The following is a 19,902-nucleotide window of genomic DNA, read 5'->3' as shown; positions in this document are numbered from 1 at the left end:
GAATGGCTGAAACTGCTTTCATGGAAATCAGATATTCTCTTTTTTTGCTTTCTTAAAAGGCCCTTTCTGAAGCCAGGGCTCAACAGCACAACACTTGTATGACTGCAAATCAGCTTCAGTACTTGCTTTACTGTATCCCCTTGGGATGACAGTGCCTTGTGGAAGGAATTATCAAACTGTGAGTGAAAACTTTATAAGAGCAATATAAGTGTTCTCCACTTCCAGCTGATGATATTGGGGGGTACTAAACTTGGCCCCTTAATGCTACTTTCCTAGTGTAGTAATGAGTTAAAATCTGGTGTGCAATTAAAGTATGAGATCATTCAGCAATTACCTTCATTTTATAGGTAAAGCATTAACAGTACTTAGGTAGATAGTTGTGTGAGAATCATGGCAACTGGATAGTACATCTAACAGTGAGTGTGCTCTTCATTTCTCCAATTCAAGCTACAGAGATCCAGGATATCAGGAACTCAGCTAGTTTGAGTGTGGGTAATGGTCTGATTGTGGTTAGAGTGTGTAATTTAGCCCGCCAAGAAATAGGGAAAGCATCACAGTAAGGTTTAGGAGTGAAGGCTTGTGCTATGCAGGTAAAAATCAATGATGCCTCAGTCATGTACAAATGAAATGACAGGGTGTTGAATCAGATTTTTTTATTTTTAACCATGAAACAGACACTGAAATGTGTATGGGAAATGTAGCAGAATGTGCTATAGCCCAGGAATCTGCAGAAAACCTGCTTTCACATTTTGGATAGACTGCTAAGGTAGGAGAATTAATAGCATTAGTAGGCTCTGACGAGATACACAGCTTTAAGATTTCCTAAGTGGGTGGGTGTTAAAGCAAGGTGGATGATGGAAGTATGATTTTCAGTTTTAAAGAGAACACCCAGAACTCCAGTCAACAGCTTTAACAGCTCCAAGAGCTCACTACCCAGATGAACAGCAGTGCTAGGGCTGGGGAGGAGGCATGGGGAAGGAAAGGGAGGGAGAGGGATGGAAGAAATATCCTGAAGATTACCATCAGTCCCTGTCTGAGATTACTGAAGTACAAAAGGATGACTATGCTGATTCAGCTTCATCTGCTGTTGGCAACTTTCTCCTCTGCCCTCCCTCTGATCTCAGCTCTGTGTTTAAGAGCATGTGTCAAGCACAAGGGAGAAAAGCTGCTGAATATTTCGGTCACACTGTTTCTTTGTGAAAAGTACAAGATATTTTGAAACTGAAGCATGTCTCCTGGAAATGCCTTTTCCTTTCCCTTTCCAAACCACATTTACTTTTTTTCCCCCCATTTATAATCTGAACTCAGGTCAATCTAATTTTAAGTATAAAACTTACCCTACTTTATCTTCTTTCCTGGTTGTTGTTTGGTAAACTCCTTCCTTCAATTCACAGTACTGCAGCAATTACGGTCTTTTCATCCTCATCATCAAAACTATGCAGTCAAATACCCTTTTTTTAAAGTTGCTATATAGTACGATATTGTGAACAAGAGTATGTCATATTTAGTTACAGTTCTCCCTCTCCAAAAACATCAGATGAAGGTGGGTAAACATTTAAGTTATAAGAGTAAAGAAAACAGTCTCCCCATTGAAAGAGAGCCCTGATTCCTCAAATACCCCAACCAGTACTTCTGACTGGCTTAGGGCACTGCTGCTGGTTGCATCCCCCGTCCATCCTGCTGAGAATAAGCTGAGGAAGGGACACCTAGTAAATGCAAACAGAATTGATTTGGGATACCTTTAATTTTTTTTTTCTTAGCCTGGCAACAGCATGCATGATGAATCTGTGTTGGCACGTGTTCCTCTTGCTGCCACCCCTTCTTTGTCTGTTCAATGTCCTTGTCGATTTCTGCCTTAAATTGCCTGCAGCATCCCATATACAGCTTTTTTCTTCCTCAGTTTTTGCATGTCTGAAGTCACCAGGGTGATGGGACTTTATTCCCAGCTAGGACTGGTTTCAGTATTACTGTAAAAGAGGTCTTCTGACTCCTTCTACTCTGGACTTTTGCCAGGTACTCTCCACAGTTACAGCATGAAAGTAGAAAAGTGACGCTTTTCATCTGATCTTTCCTGATTGTACTAGCTTATCTATATTTTAATCCCTGTTAAAATGGCTTTTTACCCCTAGGAGGCTTCTTTGGAAGATCAGTCTGTGGTGGCTGAGGCCCCCAGACATGCTGGATAGAAATGTGATAATACCATGGATCTCTGCACTTTCCATCACTGGGAGCCTGGTGGGAACAAGCTGCTGGAGAGACCCTACTGATACGTGAGTCAAATGTGAAATCTCAGTGACTGCAAGCATTATGTACAGACCAGGTTTCAGTTCATCAGGAAATCAAGTTCTGGACAAGTACCTTTTGTTGAGTGGTGTTCCTCACCCTTCCTTGTTTGTGTCAAAACCAGCAGGAGACTAGGAGGTGGTGGGTACATTCCCATGGGCTTGGAGCTGGAGGAAAATGTCCTGTGCTCAGTGCTAGGTGGGCTCCCTGCACTGTCAGAGATCACCAGCACCCTGAAGGGGCCACATGGCAGGGGGAACATCTGAGATTGTGTTGCAGCGGGATGTGTGGTAGCATCATGCCACTGGGAAGGTTGCCTCATGTCACCATGGTGTTCACCACATGCTAGGCAGGGCAGTCTCCCCTTGTCATGTCCTGAGGTGTCTGCAGAACTCTCTACTCCTCTCATACCACTCACCGCCCAGGGAAGGCTACATAGGGAGAGGCTTCCTCTCCTGAGCTGTGCCGGGTATAAATAGCTCTTGCCGAGGGGAACGGAAAGGGCTGCTGCCTTGCCAAGAGGCCAGAGCTGGTGGCGCAGACAGGACTGGCAGGGGTGGCAGCAGCAGGTTCCCCTCTGGGTTGTGCCTCTCAAAGCCTTCTCTGTCTCAGCTGGCTCCCTTTGAGCAGTTGCTAGGTAAAGGCAGGTGTGTCAGCTGAAGTAGTGGAAATTTCTATTCATCTTATAAATAGTTGAACAGCCCGACTCGGTGAAATGTGAAACGAGCAAACATCCCATCTTATCCTTGGAGGGCAGATCGGGATTCAGTCTATAGTGCTGTCATGTCAACTGTGTCAGTGCTGCTGTTCGTGATGCCAAGACCCTATAACTTATTCATGTGAACACAGCAAACAAAGGTTTAGCTTAACTGAGTGATGAACATTCCTCCACTTGCAGCTTTCTCCACAGCTAGATGCAAAAAGTGCAGAGGTCACTTAATCTGTGACAGAAATAGACTGCACCATCTTTGGGGTCAGTATGTTTTGCAAGTACAGTAATATGATTGCAGTCAGGCCTGAGGGCTTCAGGCACAGTGTCCTTGGTAGCAGGAGAAAATATCATTAAAATCATCACAGAGCTTGGCTGGCTTGCTTAAAATTTGCTGGGTAAAATTATAAATTTCCCTTCTAATCATGTTTATACCCTAGGCTATTAGCAGGATTTTTCCTGCTGCTAAGCCCTCATGCTTCTTGTCGAACTACACTGACCCTTGTTCTCTGGTGTATTAAGACAGATACTCACCAGTGCTTAATACTCCCTGTGAGACTGCAGGAGCTTTTTGGGTCTTTCTCAGTGACTGAAGGGTTTCTGCTCTTGAAAAGATGAGAATTCACAGACTGAATTTGAAGCTATACATCAGCTTGGCAATATATTAAATGGAGTTTATTGAAGGATTTCAACTGCAGTCAGTTTTAAAGAAAGGAGATATCTCTGTGATATTGCCTGGAAACGCATGTGTCTGAGTAAGCTTTCATGTAACCTCAAAGTATCTAGTCATAAATATCATCTAGTGGTCAAACCAGAGGGCTGAGAGTAACGGTAACATAGATCCCAGTTCTGTCACAAACCCTTTAGCTGGACTGACTAAACCAATTCCTCCTGCATCTTCAATGATCAAATTGCCTTGGGGACACTAAGAATAACATGCACAGAAAAGCATGGTGTGCTCATTAGATGAAAAGGAGTCTGTAAGTACAAGTTTTTGCTTTTTTTTATTCCCATTTATTCTTGTTAACCGGGGGATAGGATTATGCTGATCCGTAGCTGATCTGGGCTCCCACCTGCACAGGGAGGTGAAGACACTGCAGCAGCTGTGGGTAGTGCTTACTGCCGGTTACTGCAGTGGCAGTGACTGAGTAGTATTGTCTGAAACCGGACCAGAACCACATTTACATATAAAGCCAAATACATCCTTCCAGCTGACTGACTTACTGGTGAATTATAATGCCCTTCTCTCACTTGCCCTTGCTCTGTGTAGCTGCTTCCGGAAAGGAATGTCTTGTGGCAAGTCATAGGAGGGTACTGTGATGAGAAGCCAATGGGGGTATGTAAATGAAACCCAAGCTTTTTAATATCAACTTATGTCTCTCCTGCATTCTCTATTTTGTTATATTCACATTCACAGAGAGAGAAAAATTCAGCTTTGTCCGGTTAGCTGTTACTCTTAAACCCATGTTTGCCTGTAATCTGATTATATTCAGGTAAAAGGAAATCAATCAAAATTAAGAGAGATGACTGCTCAGCACAAAGCTGGTGCTTTACTCCTTAGCATGTGATGTAAGCTGTAAGTGAGCCTTCCTACCTTCCTGGGAGACTGGTAAGTAAGCGGAGCAAGTCATATTTAGCAGATGTAGGAACATGAAAGCCTATAGCTACAGCATGAAGGGGGAGGATAAACAATTTATAAGTACTTGTAAGTGATGATGGCACAGCTCTGAGTCGCTGTTCTAATTTACTGCTCTCTGCTTGTCTCCCTTGCAAGCTTCAGCCAGCAGATTGCAGGACCACTGCATTTTGAGCTCTGGCAGTCTCAGACGCATGCTGAGGGCTATGCTGTATGAACCACACTTGCATTTTTGAGAGCATATACGAATAGCCTCACAAAACTTAGTGAGATCCTTTGCATAAATACTCATTCTGTGTACAGCTTACACAGTATAGTGCTTACAAAGTGAGCCACTTAACCACAAAACTCAGGAAAAGCGTAAAAATACAGTCACCTTTTAAATAGAGCTACTGTAGCCCACTGGCCTCAAAAGTCCTTGTTTTTAACGTGATAAATGGTTGGCTCCCAAGAGTAGTCACTACGGTCGTGGAATGCAATCTGACACAGAATGGCAAACAAGGGTTTATTTGATGAACAGTAATGTAAGAGAATTCATGATTTTAAAACTGTCTTCTCTACTGGTCTAACCAAGCACAGTGTTTTACATTGTGCAAGTAAATTACTGATGTTAACTGTTCATATGCATGTTAATAAGGTACTGCTTGAAAGTGCTACATGGTCTCTTTCAATTAGATGCAGGAAGCCATTTTTACTGGGATTCCTCATCACCTGGATGGCAGGATAAAGATTTTTTGAGGAACTGTGTGCAGATCAAAGACCCTCTTTGAACTGTACCTAAGTATTGGTTAGGCCTGGGAAATTAATTGTTATGGGAGATGTATTTAACTGTGAGTGAATGTATATATATATATATATCTTAAAGCAGGAGAAAGGAAATTGTAGTTTCCTTAGAACTTCAAAGGGAGGAAACTTTATAACAAAAAACTAATATACATCTTCACATAACACTTCAGATTTTGTGTCTCCTGCCATTGTGTAATCTTGCATCAAAGGATACCTAGGTTAGTACTCAAGGGAAGCCATCAGCAAGGAGAACAGCACAAGCTATGGAGGGAGTGAGAAACAGAGCTGTCAAAAGGATTTGGGATTGAGGAACAAAGGATTGAATAAATTATTTTTTTCCCCATATTCAATCTTTACAGATGAAGAACAGCTTTAAGAAGTTGTTTAAACATGTCATGTGATATAGTTGCTCTAAAAAAGTCCATAAATATTCATATATTATCAAAGTGATAGTTTTATTGTACTTGCACATTGTGTGGGATTTGCTTCCCACCAATATTCATGAAACTTCTTAGACTCAGTTACTTTCAAGCAAATGTTGAGAGACACTTTTGATTGTCAAATTTTAAATTATTTTGCCATCCACCAAAGATGGCAGAAAATCAGTAGTAGATTCAGAAGTTATTAAAGTAACTAATAGATAAACGTTGGCATCACATAATCCTTTTTCTGACAGTGACAGACAAAATCAAAATATACTTTGGAAGTATTCTCCTCCTTGGTTTCTTCTTGGTGTCTGCAAAAAATTCGTGCCCCCTAAAACTTCAGAGACTGCTTTAAAGAAAGCTAAAAATGTTCTTGATGCTCTTTACCAGAGAGAGCAAAAGGAAGCCAGGCAAACCCACCAAAGAAGGCTGCTAGGCTGAAGGTGCGGACAGTATGATTGCTGAGTTCTAATGTGCTGGAAGTGTACTGCTTGTCTGCTGTGTTATATCTTCTGCATATTCCCTTTATCAGCAGTAAATGGGACACTTTTGACTTAGAGAGACTAAAGTTAACTTGTTTTCTTGTTACTAGACTAGAGAAGTACACACTTGCCATTATCAGTAACTCATCATTCACCATTGGGAACATGATGTGGTGCCCACTAAGTCCTTGTGGAGCGCAGTGAATATTTTGGCATCATAAATATTGATCTGGTTCCTACAAAGAACTTAGAAAACAGATGGGGCGGAATCCTAAAAATGTGTATATACCATTCAGCTATTTGGCTAAAGAAAGCTCAGTGGCTCATGGGAGAAGATTTTGCTATATAAAGACTTTTTTCCTCTCCCTTTTTCTATCCATGGTGTTACACAGTAAACCAATATGGTCTGAGGTCACAGAGCAGGAGAAGAAAAGAAACTCCATCTGCAGTATGTGCAAACTCTGTCTCTGTGACAAGCGAGTGTTGTAACACTCAGCCGTGCAAAGTTAGCTCTCTACCTGCAAATCTCTGTTTTAAAATATCAAACTGTAACACTACAAAGCTTTAGAGAAAGTCAATTTGATTCTGCCTTCCTTGATTCCGTAGGAATCTATGTAAAGCACCTGTTTAGTACACTGATCTCCTGAGGGCTTTTTTTTTTTTTTTGGTTTACAAACCCCAGCTTCTCACAGAAGAGGCTATGATGTCTCCTCAACAGCATTTTATGTTTCTCCCTGCTCTGTAAGAAGTTCCTCTTCTGAGGATCTCAGCTGAGTCAGAACTCCATTGAGATTTATGGCTTAGCATGAGCACTGGAAGGAAGGCAGAGAAAGGGGATATTGTGCCCTGCTGTACTGCTGCTTTCAGACTAACCAAATGATTTCTGGAAACTGGGACAAGTCAGACCAGGCATTAATAAAGCTCAGAGCTGTATCACATCCTTATGGAGCTCCTAGAGCTGCTGCTGAGCAGCTGCAAGGGGAACCAGATCAAAGGCAATGAACATTTGTGCGCTACAAGGAGGATGGGAAGCTGCGCTCCACTGAGACACAGCTGCCCATGCTAAAGAGGATTCCAGTTTTGAGGAAGCTATTTCCTTTGAATTGCTTAGGTCCTGATGTTACTGTTCCAAATGTCTAGAGGATGCCTTGGATGGCCCTGCTCTGTGGTACTCTTAGGGAGAAGGAAATGAAGGACTCGACATTTTGTCTGAGAATTTTTCAGTGCTCACTGATGATAGCAAAGAGCCATGAAAAAGGCTGTTTACTCTGGCACCAAAAAGAAATGCCAGTGATGTAAAGGGAACAGAGCTTTCTCCAAATTTTTTTCCCCCTTATTGCATGAAAATGATATGGCTGAAGGCTGTACGCTAACAGTTAATGTACTTTAAAACACACCCAGGCCTACAGGGTTTACTTATGTTTGAAGAAAGGTATAACTCCATGTGAGTCCTATCTAAGGATGACCAAAAATATCACTAGGTGAACCGAGTATGTCGCTTTTGGCAAGTTTATGTCCAAGTCAGCTAGTCATAGGTGTCAATGTAGTTCTCAAGAGGTTCTTGGGGTATGGCTGAAACATACCATGGATTGTATTCTTATTGGTGGTCAAATCCAAGTTGAAAATCTGTATATTCAACATTCAGAATAACAGCCCTTTTCTTACCATCATGACTCTTACAAGATGGAGCTGGGTCAGATGATTTTCCAGGTAATGTAGAGACAGCAGTTTGGGAATAACATTGAGGACTTTATGCACAGAATTCTGGTGCTTGGTGAAAACAGGATTATTCTTGTTAGTTTTATCTCATCTTCTATATTGAGTTGTAAGGCATGAAAAAAGTGTTACAAGGTCAGTTCCTGCTGTAATTATTTAAAAGTATGTAATCTCTGGGGTTATGTTTTTTTCTATTGTATCAGACCTTGCTTTTAAGCAGTTGCACCCTGAATACTCTGATGCCTGGTGAACTGTGTGCCTGGTCTGTCTTTCTTCTGGCAAACATTCAAAGCATAAGAAATTATCTATGCTTCTGGTAGGCTAATGAAATTAATGCTGATCCTTGACATCTTTATTGGTTTTGACTTACCACTTCACAAATCATTTTACAGAAGAGTGCAAGCAACAAAAAATAGCACACACATTTGCTAAAATATCCTGCTATATACAGTAGATATGGAATGTTACAGGAAAAAGATAAGCTAAGCTGGGGTTATATGTCCACCTACTGTTTTCAAGAGTAGAGTAAAACTCAAGAATAAACTGACAAGTAAAGAGCTCTCAACCACACGATGAAACTGGATTACTTCTATTAACAGTAATTATTATTTTTTTCCATGCTGCAATTGACACAACTGACAAACCTTTTGGTCTTTACAGTGAAAGCACTTGCGGTAGGAAAAATTACTAAAAAATAAACAGATGATTAGAAATAGCATTTTCTTCATTTCCATGTATTTCTGCATGTGATACTAGCAAGCTCTAGCTCCTGGGTTAATGTTGACAAAATAATGCTGTAAAAGAATAAAATAAAAATAACAACAACAAAAAAATATGTATCCTGGCATTAGATTTCCTTTCTGTTATGTTCCTAATGTTTCTCCCTTCTCATTTTCAGGAACATACAATGGACCTTTAAAAATGCGGAGCTGCTTTCAGAATTGCTATCGTCATCTAGATCAATTTATAATAAAGTCCTACCTCCCAATCTATTCTAATTTCAATGTACACACTCTGCTGGCTGTTTACCAGCATGGAGTTCAGAAATAATATGTCCATTTAGTCACAGATGCACAGATATCCCTGGAATGGTAGAGTGGGACTGCTTTAATACTCCCAAACTTACTGCATGTTTATACATTCACTAATGTCACTCACTGTGATATTTAGAAGCTGGGTATAAGAATGACACATGGGGAGGAAAGGGTAGAAGTTGCACATGCTCTTCAAGAGGGCTGAAGCTTCGAGTCTTATTTTCCTCCCCTGAGTTGATAGCCTTCCACTTCAAATGACTACATAACATGAATAGAAAATTAGGTTGGGCTAATCTAATTTGAAACAAGCTGGTCACAGCCAGCTACTGTGAGTCTCAAAGGTCTTATAAACTGGTTTTTATAAGTATTTGACATTTCTACTGGGTACTAAACATAGCTCTCTGTTGTTATAAAGTGCAGCACACTGTGCAAGGAAAACAGTCTGTATGCATTGACTCGTATGCTCATTGGTTTGGTTCCCCCCTTCCCCCCCTGAATTGGTACAGAGGTGTGGAGCATCTGGGATATTTCCAGAAAAGGGGTGAATTAATATCTTTGGATGATTTTTCCATATAATCAATTTTTATATACTTCTGTCCAATTATTTGAGGACTGGATCTTTCACAAAGGCTGAATCTAATGCCAGAGTAAATACTTTCCAATGTGGTTAGAATTTTTTTTGGTGCTTCACTTGTGGTATGTTAGGTAGTTGAGTGCTGTTAGAAACATCACTTTTAGCAAACCCTGAATAAACCCTTAATAACAGCTGTCAGTCCACAATGCAGGCAATCTCAATAAATGGAATAAAGTTAACAGAGAAGCTCAGAATTTTCATTTACGTTAGAAAGTAATTGAAAGAACAAAATACTTCGTCAAAGATAATTATGAATATCTAACCAATAATGTAGGCAAGAATAAACACAGAGACTTCTAATGTGTCTGTTGTGCAATGACAATGTTTAAAACATTCCTGTTTTCAGCAGTATTAAATACAAACATATGTTTTGACCATATGAATGATATATGGACTGGATTCTTTGCTGTTCTGAGTTTCTTAGTTTGCTAAAGAGGAGACTGTCGTGACCCTCATCTCAGTTTGTGAGCAGGGGCCTAAGTGATGTGCTTCCCTTGTAAGAGAGTGGAAACATGCAGAGCAGTGGCATCACCATTGTCTCAGAGACACAATTAAAATAAGGGACACAAGTGCACGGCTTTATCTGTCTCAATGCTGGTTGTATGAAGAGATTCAAGTTGGGGTTGTTACAATTAAAGGCCTATGTTGCAATGTCTACAGGTGAGCTGGTTCTCCTCAGCTTTCTATAGTTTCACTGGGAAAAACAGACATTTCTAGAGCACAATTATTAAGATTTATTTTAGACAGTATGACCTGAATCACTCTAAAAATGTCTATATCTGTTGAGGGGAGGCAGGAACATTTCTTCAGACATACATGTCTACATAATAGATATGTAAAGTCAATGAAATGAATCCTATGTCTCATTCCCATTTAGGGAATAATAGAGGCACCTACATTAAAAACTCTTGACTTGTTACTGAAGTTGTTTAACTAGATATTTATACTACACAGTAGAGAAGTTTTAGTTTCAAATCTCCTAACAAGACATTGCTAAAGTGAGTTTGCTTTTTGAAAAGTTAGCATTTAATAATGCTAACTTATAGGCACTCATAAAGTGCCTGTAGAACAGTTTGGACTCAAAATAAGTTCCTAATGTTTTAAACAGAGGATATAGGCTTCATAAGCATTCTTAAATTAGATGACTTGAGAGCGCGGAAAAATATGTAGAGAGACCAAAAGCAAAGAAGAAATCCCTTCTAAGTGTCCTTTTTCATGTTTCTGTTGAGGTAACAAGTGTTTTCAAGTATAGAATTGCTAAGGGTGTGACTTGGTTAAGAAGCTTACTTGATAATTATTATTAAAAGTTTTAAATTTACATCTTACTTTGTTCTGTGGAGGCACACAATATTCTTTCAGTATTTCATAGATAAATTTAGAAGAATAAACCTAATTAGAAACTCATGTTTAGCTTGGCCATCCTTATCTCCAGCTCCATCTTTTTCTAGCAATCTAGCAGAATTACTAGCTTCAATTGTCAAAATTCACTTGCCACACATAAAATCTATTTTATATGTCACCTTTTCACTTTTGAGCAAATCAAAGCACGTGGGTGGACATGAGCTCAAAAAGGGCTGAGTAGCTGTGTGACCTCAGCCATGCCATGGCACATGGGATGGTATGCTTATCGAATCTGATAGTGACACTTGCGTGCTACTGCAACTTGGAGCTTGGCTTATGCCTAAATATGTTGTGTGTGAATAATTGCTCATTAAGTTCTCCTGTAAAAATTAATTTGTAATAATAATGAAAGAAGTAAACAGTCATTTTCTTTGTAAAGTGTCTGTATTCCTTAATAAATTAATCTCTAAAATGTTGTGCTAATCAAGTTCTATCACGTGCCAATTTTTTTGTTCTTCTTATAATGAATAATCACAAGGATACAGTGTATTGACAAATATTACCATTAGAGAATAAGAGAGAGAAGAGAAGTTGTTCTTATCTCAGAGAAAAGGAAATGTATTTTGGAAATGAAGTAGCTAAGATACAATAAATTAGGTTTAACCCTCACTTGTAGCTATATAGGGATGTTTGTCCTTCCCTAATATTAGTCTGTGAGTCATTGTATCCTTTCTCTAGTAATATGGTTAAATTCCAGGGTTATCTTATTTTTTCTTCGTCTTCAACAGAGACATGAAGATTTCATTGAATGTTTTTTTTTTCCAAGGTCAACAAAACATTGTTTTCTTTCTGTGATCTGGAAAAGAAAAGCACTTCTGGCCCTTAAAAATATGTATTTTCTCCTTCTGAATTCGCAAATGAAGCCTAATGAAATCTGTGTGATCTAGAAGAGTTGTTTTGCAGCAAAGCTATTTAAAATACAATCTGAGTTAATAATAACAACATTTTTTTAGATGGACAGGAGTGTATGTGAATAGAAAGAACTATTCAATACAGGAAGATTACTTCAATTTGCATATTGGTCACTAGTGGAGATAATACATGTGTAGCTGTCCAGGCCTAGTGTCTTTTAGTGTATGTCTCCATCCTGGTGTGAATAAAACCACACCATATTTTGCTACTCCCTGTTCATTCTGCTGAGAGGGAGTCAGGGGAATTTCTGACTGAAATGCACAAACATATAAAACTTGATAGTATTAATTCCAATTTACAGTGGGAGTGGTAGTCTGTTTGCTTACTAAATTTCAATATAAGTTTTCCATGGTCATTTCAATTGGTTAAAGTAAATTTCATATCTGCTTACAGGAGAGATATTGTTACCCTGTGTACTAAATATGCTTGTAGACATTCACTTACAAATTGCACACATCTGCTGTTTTGGTGAAGTTAGCAAAACTCTACTAACGCTATGTACCAATAATAAATAACTTTTCTGAGGTATCTGGTTGTTTCCCAGATATGAGTTAAAGAAAGTCTAACACTTTCCTTCAATTACTTTTGAGTTTGTAATTAAATCCATATGAGACGAACTGATTGGTGGATTGGGGTGAATAAAATGCTAGTAAAACAAACTCTGATTTCCTGGTCATTCACTGTTTTCTTTCCCTTGTGTACCAGTGGCTATTCCAGAGGTTACTACCTGACTGCAGCCATGTCCCCTAGGGCTTTGGTCTTGACACATCTTTAAAAATAAACAGGACAAAGGATGTAGACAAACAAATCAGTTTCACAGAACCAAATAAAGTTTCAGAAGCACCACCACCATCCCATGGATCTTCTTACATCTCAGAATCTTGCTTTTACCATGTACCAGGGAATAAGGAAACGGTGAGGTAGAGCTTAATTCCCACTCTCACTTATTCTGGGATCTTTCTGACTAAATCCTAAGCTTGGTTAAAATGAAAATTCTGCTGTATACTACTTTAAAGTTACCTTAAACATTCCCATCACCTTAATGAAGTTGAAATCAAGCCTGTAGATTGGCATCTCAAAGGAAAATGTGGGCACTACAATAAAATTATGTGGGCGAATCAGTAGGTGTCAGACTGCTGAGTCCATAATGAATAATTATCTCAGTATAATTATTATATGTGCTGTTTTTCAGACAAGATGTAAAACTGAGATCCTTTTGTGTCTTGGTAATTAAAAACACATCTCTTATGCGACTGCGCCTTACAGAAAGAGTAAAAATTCTCTTTTGGAGAGTATGGTCTGCTAATAGTATCCAAGGATGCATAAAGAACTATCATATTGATCATTAGAATTGGCTGTCCTATATAATTTTCTCTTCCAGAATATCTGATACTAATTTTTGCATTTTCATTGCAGTTTATACATATATTTTGTAGAAGTTCATATTGTACTCATGAAGCTCGTGTTGTACTTTCTTTGATACATTTTTTTAGTTGTATGAAAAACCTGTATGATCAGGGTTTTGATGCTCCTCCTGGATCAGATTTTATAGAATTTTGGGTTCAAAAATCAAAAGCAACTTGATTCATTCATGAGATAAAAATACAAAGACACAACTTCTGTTTCAGGAAATCCTTGAATTACAAACTGGTAAAAATTCCTGAATGATCCTTCTGTTCTTAAACTCTTCCCTCAATATCTGCTGTTGACCAATCAGAGCAATATCTGGGGCTATACATACTTTTTATTTTGTTCAGAATGACCATGCTTAGTTTTCTATGTAATATGCTGTAACTGCTGAAAAGAAATATTCTACCATTCGGACTTCTCACCAAGGCAAGGAAGCAAACCTTCTTTTCAAAAAAATATTGAAAATTTAAGTAGATATTTTTCTCCTAAAGAGTTACATAGGAAATATTTTTCTGTAGAAATATTCCTCATCTATTTTATTACCAAAATGGGCATCTCTTATCAAGATGTTTTGCACTTTCTGTAAGTTATGGCAGTTTTTTGGACATCATTCCTTGGTCTGCCCTTGGGGCTATTATGGGAAATTGGATGCAGGATAATAGTTTCTCATGTTCTATCCAACCTTTTCAGCATATTCTCTTTTGCATTTGTTAGGTGCCAATGCAATTATTTTGAGTGGAAGAGTCACGAGAAAACAAATTAGATGAAGCATAGCTAAAACCATTTTCATGCATCTATCCCAGAGACAACACTTAAAGGATATTTTTGTGAAGAACAGTAAGTCTGTCTAAATAAAACTGGGTTACTGACCTGCTGGTTGGAGTCAGATGAAAAAATTTCCATAGTGTACACTGACAAACTGGGATTTTTCTAAAACTTTTCCTGTCATTATTTAGTGACTGTAGCTAGTATAAGGGCTGCTTTTGGCTTTATCTTTGACTGGTCATAGATTATTCCTGTACTGCCTATCAAAGTATGACTTTGAATTGAATATATTTTTTATTTCTGGCAAAATTGGAGGAAAAAGGGATAGAAGACATAAAACATCCAACTCCGAAGTCAGGTACAAAAACTGAGAATCTGGAGATGAAATTTACCTGACATTTTTCTATCTTCATAACTGGGATGTGAAAGAAAAGGAAAGTGTCCATGATTGTTATCTGGAGAAAGAAAAGCCTCATGCTTTAGCGATGCAGACAGCAGAATCTCATGTAAGTCTATGGTAACATGCTGCATTTGCTTGGTGACAACACATGATGAGGTGACTATAAACAAAACAACAGTTATTTATGCTGGCTGAAGTTTGTTGATAAATGGGGAATGCAATTTTGAGCTTATCAAGAAATCAGCAAGATAGCTGTGTCTTTGGTTAGGTTATGATTAAGAAGGAAATCTAGTGCACTGGAACTAATATTTCAGACTGTGTGGAAAATTACAGAGTATGTATACCCAGGTCTTGAACCTGCTACTATGTTTCAAGGAGTGAATAATGACATTGGAAATTTATTACATACAACATAAACTTTGGTATATTTCCAATGTCTCCTGGGCTGTGTGTGGAAGAGTGGGCATCAGCTCTCACAGTTAATCAGTTGTGGTCTGCAGTGAGCTACCCCAGGGGCTCAGGTGTACCCTGTGCTGATCAAATTGCGAGACCTGGACTTGCCATCAGGCATTATCAAAACAACGAGACATGTTATGTGCTTGGAGAGGTACAGAATAAGGCAGTTCTCAAGCAGGAGGCCGAGGTGTGTTTTTCTCCTGTGTTTTGCCAAGTGCATTTACACACGGAGTTCTTGACCACCACTTGTGCAGTCTTCCTTTGGAAGCATTTTCCATCTGTCATGCTCACATGCAAAAAACCCCCTGCTGATTCTGTCCCCACCCTTGAAATGGAACCTCTCTTTGTCTCACAGCTTTCGACAAGACTTTTATTAAAGAGACAGAGAGGAGAGGAAAAATGCATACAAGGTGCTTTCTAGCATTTCATATCAAGAGCTGCAGCCAACAGGATCACAAATGCCTGTGATGGCAAAGAGAAAGGGATTCAGTTTCACCTTTACTCCTCTTTTCAACCACTAGAAATCCTCCCTTTATCTGTAGCACTCTAAGATCCATCAGCTGCTTCATCCAGCCTACTAAGAATTAAGAGTTTCTTTATCTGTGGTGGACAGTCAAATAAAGTGCAGCTAGAAACACTGCCTTCTCCCATACTTAGATCTGCATGTGAAATACCAACCACCCTCTTCACAAAAGTAGCAAAAAATAGTTTTAAATATTATTTCTAACAATATTCCCTCTTATACTTTACTCACATCAACAGTAAAATGGCTAAAAAAGAAAAAAATCACCGGAAAAATATATGGGAGGATAGGGATCCTAAGACTGATCAGTGATGATACAGGGGAAATACATAGCTCTCTCACATCTCCTTTCTTCAAAATTTTAATTATTTTGCAAATAAACCACTCTCTTATATAATGATTGTGACTTTCAAAGGACAATCTTTGTGACAGCACTTCATAATTTGTATAAGACATATACTGAATAGACATTAGGGTAACTAGAATTTCCTTTATTTAAATTTCTGCTTCACATACCATCTGAAAGGAAGCTGTATATTCAGAAAAATGGAGTGGTAAGGCCTGCTTAAAAGACTGGCTGCTGTGCCTATCACTGACAGTGAATATCTGAAATTTCTGTTGTAATTTAGCTATATTTTGGTAATAGGGGCTTTTAAGTATATTGGAAATATATCTAGTTCTTGTTTTTCAGAAAGGTTTTTTTGGCTTTCCCTGCATAATTTCCCCTCTTAATTCTACACAAGCCATTTCTCTCAAGGCACTGAAAACAACAGGTTAGGACATTTTCCGTGCACACATATTGTACTGCTGCATATTAACTGGGCTTCTTCAACTCTCCTGCCTGACACCATAGAGTGTGTCAGGCTGTGCCAACAAGGCTTTGCTTTGTCTCATTATAATGGAAAGCACAATCAGCTGGTGCAGTGAAAAAAATTTATCAGGGATAAAGAAAACAAGTTATTCGGGGGAAATGATCCATAACTGTTTGTTATTAAAGTCTTTAAGAATTACTTGTATAAGAAGAAAGGAATTGCATCATAAATTTAACTCCTTGGTTCATTCTCAGAACAAGTGAATCAGGGCAAAACTATCCTGGGAGCCAAAACACACAAATGCTGAACATGTTCTTCAGCTGGCCTCTTAAATGTGTTTTACTGAATTTAATGCTATCACCAGTTCATTCCATATTGGAAGAAAAAGAAAGTGTCAACCACATGAAAGTATCCTTTCTTTGGAGAAGACAGAAGACAGAACATGAATTGGAAAAATTCCTTTGAGACCTCTCCCTTCACCAGCCAAAAAAAAAAAGAATATAAATCCAATTATACTGTTAACTAAAACCACACAGGCACAAAATAGTACTCCTAGCTTACCAAGCCTGTTGCAGAGATCATCATATTCTTTTCCACAGGTCCTTTCAATATTTTTCAGTAGTTACTCTACACTGTTATCCAGCATCCGTGTTTCACTTTTTGGCTGAGGAATTCATGTTTTGCATGGCCAAGAGAGGAAAGGGTAGCACAAAATGGCAAAAAGTCAAGATAAGTCTTGCAGTACCCTTTGATCTCCGTGGTCTACTGCCTGCCAGCTGTGATTCCAAGCAGAGTGCAGATGCACACACATGGATAAACACTGCCAGTCTCCCTCTTCTTCCCTGCAGTTGACTTTGCCTTGCCACCTGTCCTCATACCACAGGAAGATATTCCTTATTCCTAGGCTTGCAGGAAGGAGGCTGCTGTCAGGATATGGGGGCAGAGGGGTTCTGTCAGGTGATACTCTAACTTCCCCACAATGACTGTCTCATTGTGTCCCCCCCCAGCTCAGGGGAGATTGTTGGTCACAGCCTAATATGGGCAATTGCACAGGATATGTCACACTGTGTGTGTCTGATGGACAAATTGCCATGGTAATTGCCTATCCACATATTTATATGCAAAGCAACTGATAGATTCCTGCTGAGCAATCAAGACTTTTAACAGAGTAGGATGAGAGACAGAAACTAATATATATTTGCACCAGCAGCTAAAGCTGTAAAAGGTTGGTACCATGTTGTTCTGTGTGACAGATTAGTTTATTATGGTCATAGGACTGAGGTTATGCCATGTTTATATTCTAATATCCTGCTTTTAATGGTTAATAACATTCAGAAACTTTTCTCTGGTCCAGATGTTATTTCTGTCCAAATATAATTTTATTTGGAAGGTTTGAAAAAGAATGGTTCATGTTTTTTTGCTTTGTTTGTTTGTTTGTTGTTGTTATTTTTTCCCTGATAAAAATTTATTCAGTTCTGTGCTTTGGTCAGGGATTGCTGAAAAAAGGACTAAATCCACCTGCTTTCTGTTGGGTTGGGCTCAGAGAGAGGCATCAGAAAGTCTTCTGTTAAAACAACATCCAACCTATATACATCAGGGCTTCATTTGTGTACAGTAACTGAATGTAGGACAAAAAAAAATGTCTCTACCAGAGAAAGCAAAAGAAGTGATGCAAGTATGAGAAAAAAACAAGGAATGTGGGTGAAGAAGGAAAATGTGTTGTGCTGTATCTGGGAATTCTGAGAAAGATAGGGAAGAAGACAAAAGGGTGAATTATTCATATCTCTGATCAAAAAGGCATTACTATGTTTTAATTGCTTCCCATTTTTATGGCCATTTTTTGGCAGCAACTTTGCCTTCTGGGAAGATCCTTGGCGTAATTTCTTATTTTGTTCATTTGAAGGTTTTCTGTCAGCTTATGGTGAATCTTTCTTGCACTCCTTGACTGAGTTCTTTGCAGTGTATCTCCAAGGGCCACAGGGGTGTCATGTAGCCATGTATTTTCTTTAGGTTGCCAGCATCACCCAAATGGACTCAGGGACCAGGACTTTTATTTTACTGCTGTCTCTTTTGTTCAGTGCTACTTGGAATGCAAACACAAATTTTTATTTTCTCTTTCTCTTTTTTTTTTCTTTTTTTAAATCTGGAAAGGAAGCATCCATGATGCTTCATAATCTTCAGCAAGTAAGGACAAGGCTCAGACATTTCAGTACTTCTCTTGTGAGTACTCTGTGTGTGACATTTCCCCTTGTTGTCCTTGTTCTTAACAAAATGTTGCACACTGTTTCACAATGTGAATGATTTAACTCCTACTCTACCCAGGGCATTGCTTCTGGCGCTGGTTAAAGCTTGCTTATGGTTCTAGTGGCTCAGAGCAAACCATTTCTGAACATTTTCTCACCTGTATGCATGGGTTTTTCACTGTGTATGAGTATCATGTCATTGCTAAAACTACACAAATTTTTTATAAAATATATTTTTATTCCCTATCATCAACTTGATGTGACCACACAAACCACGTACATTTTGTGCTTGCTTATCTGACTAATCTCAACACCACTACCAATTCACTCTAGGCCAAAGGTTATACAAACCGGACAGCTGACCTTTGCAGCCTCATATTTGGAATCAGGACCATGAGAATGTCTTTGCTTGAGCTTCTAACCACCACCAGCAGATAACTTCTCCAGTTCCTTAGCAACTTAATTATGCATTGTAATTGATTTTGAGCCTATGAAGAAGAGACATTGTTGTGAAATTACAGACTGCATACTTTTCTAATTTTTAAGTCCTATATTACATTATTGTCTTTGATGAAGGGAGTAGAAAGTTTTTTCTGACTTAGAAAGTTATTCCCAAATTCTTAAAAAGTTATTTGATTTTTCTTTTTTTTGTTAGCCAGTACTGCACAGTCTGATAATGTGAAATCACTTGAAATCACTTTATTTTTTTCGTGAAAAGACATTTGGTGATCAAACATTGGAAACTGGGACCTATGGATACTCCAAATATTTGCAAATGAGCACATATGAAGAAAGAAGCAGTACCACCTAATAGTCTTTTTAGATGGCTCTTTATCAGTGTATTTCCATAATATCATCTCTGGTGCATAGTTATAGAACTGGACATATGGTTTTCTGTGAACAGGAACTTTCCCTTTTGAAATCTCCAAGTGAAAGATGAAGCAAGAGGTAGGTGTAGTGATCCTGACTAGGAGACCATTATGCACTGAGGAGTGAGTGATCCTTGAAACAGTTACCCTAAGCAGGCACAGACCGGTGCGATGCTACACGAAGATGTCTGTGTCATGCTGCATAACCCTTTGAGCTGCAGGGCGGTCACCAGCTCATTGCAACTGAGGAGCCTGCAGGTAGCTTCCCACCAGTGCTCATGCCTCCTGCGTGGCCTGCATCTAACAGTGCAGTGAATGGTGGAATCTTTTAGTAAGGGTGTCTTCCCAGCTTTGCTGTACATGGATCATAGCCCATTCGATGCTGCACCACTTGGGGTCCCCTCCC

At 38.9% G+C, this 19,902-nt stretch overlaps 1 long non-coding RNA gene across 1 annotated transcript; it reads left to right on the top strand.

Moving 5' to 3' along the window:
• The first annotated feature begins 4,220 nt into the window (after window positions 1–4,220).
• LOC113957935 lies at window positions 4,221–18,589 on the top strand. Its single transcript, XR_003531332.1, has 3 exons — window positions 4,221–4,328; window positions 12,724–12,933; window positions 18,536–18,589. It is a non-coding gene; the product is annotated as an uncharacterized LOC113957935 (long non-coding RNA).
• The last annotated feature ends 1,313 nt before the right edge of the window (window positions 18,590–19,902 follow it).

Source organism: Corapipo altera, unplaced genomic scaffold (genome assembly GCF_003945725.1).
Source record: "Corapipo altera isolate COAL_440 unplaced genomic scaffold, ASM394572v1 1, whole genome shotgun sequence".
NCBI classification, from domain to species: domain Eukaryota; kingdom Metazoa; phylum Chordata; class Aves; order Passeriformes; family Pipridae; genus Corapipo; species Corapipo altera.
This window is presented reverse-complemented; position numbering and strand designations above follow the sequence as displayed.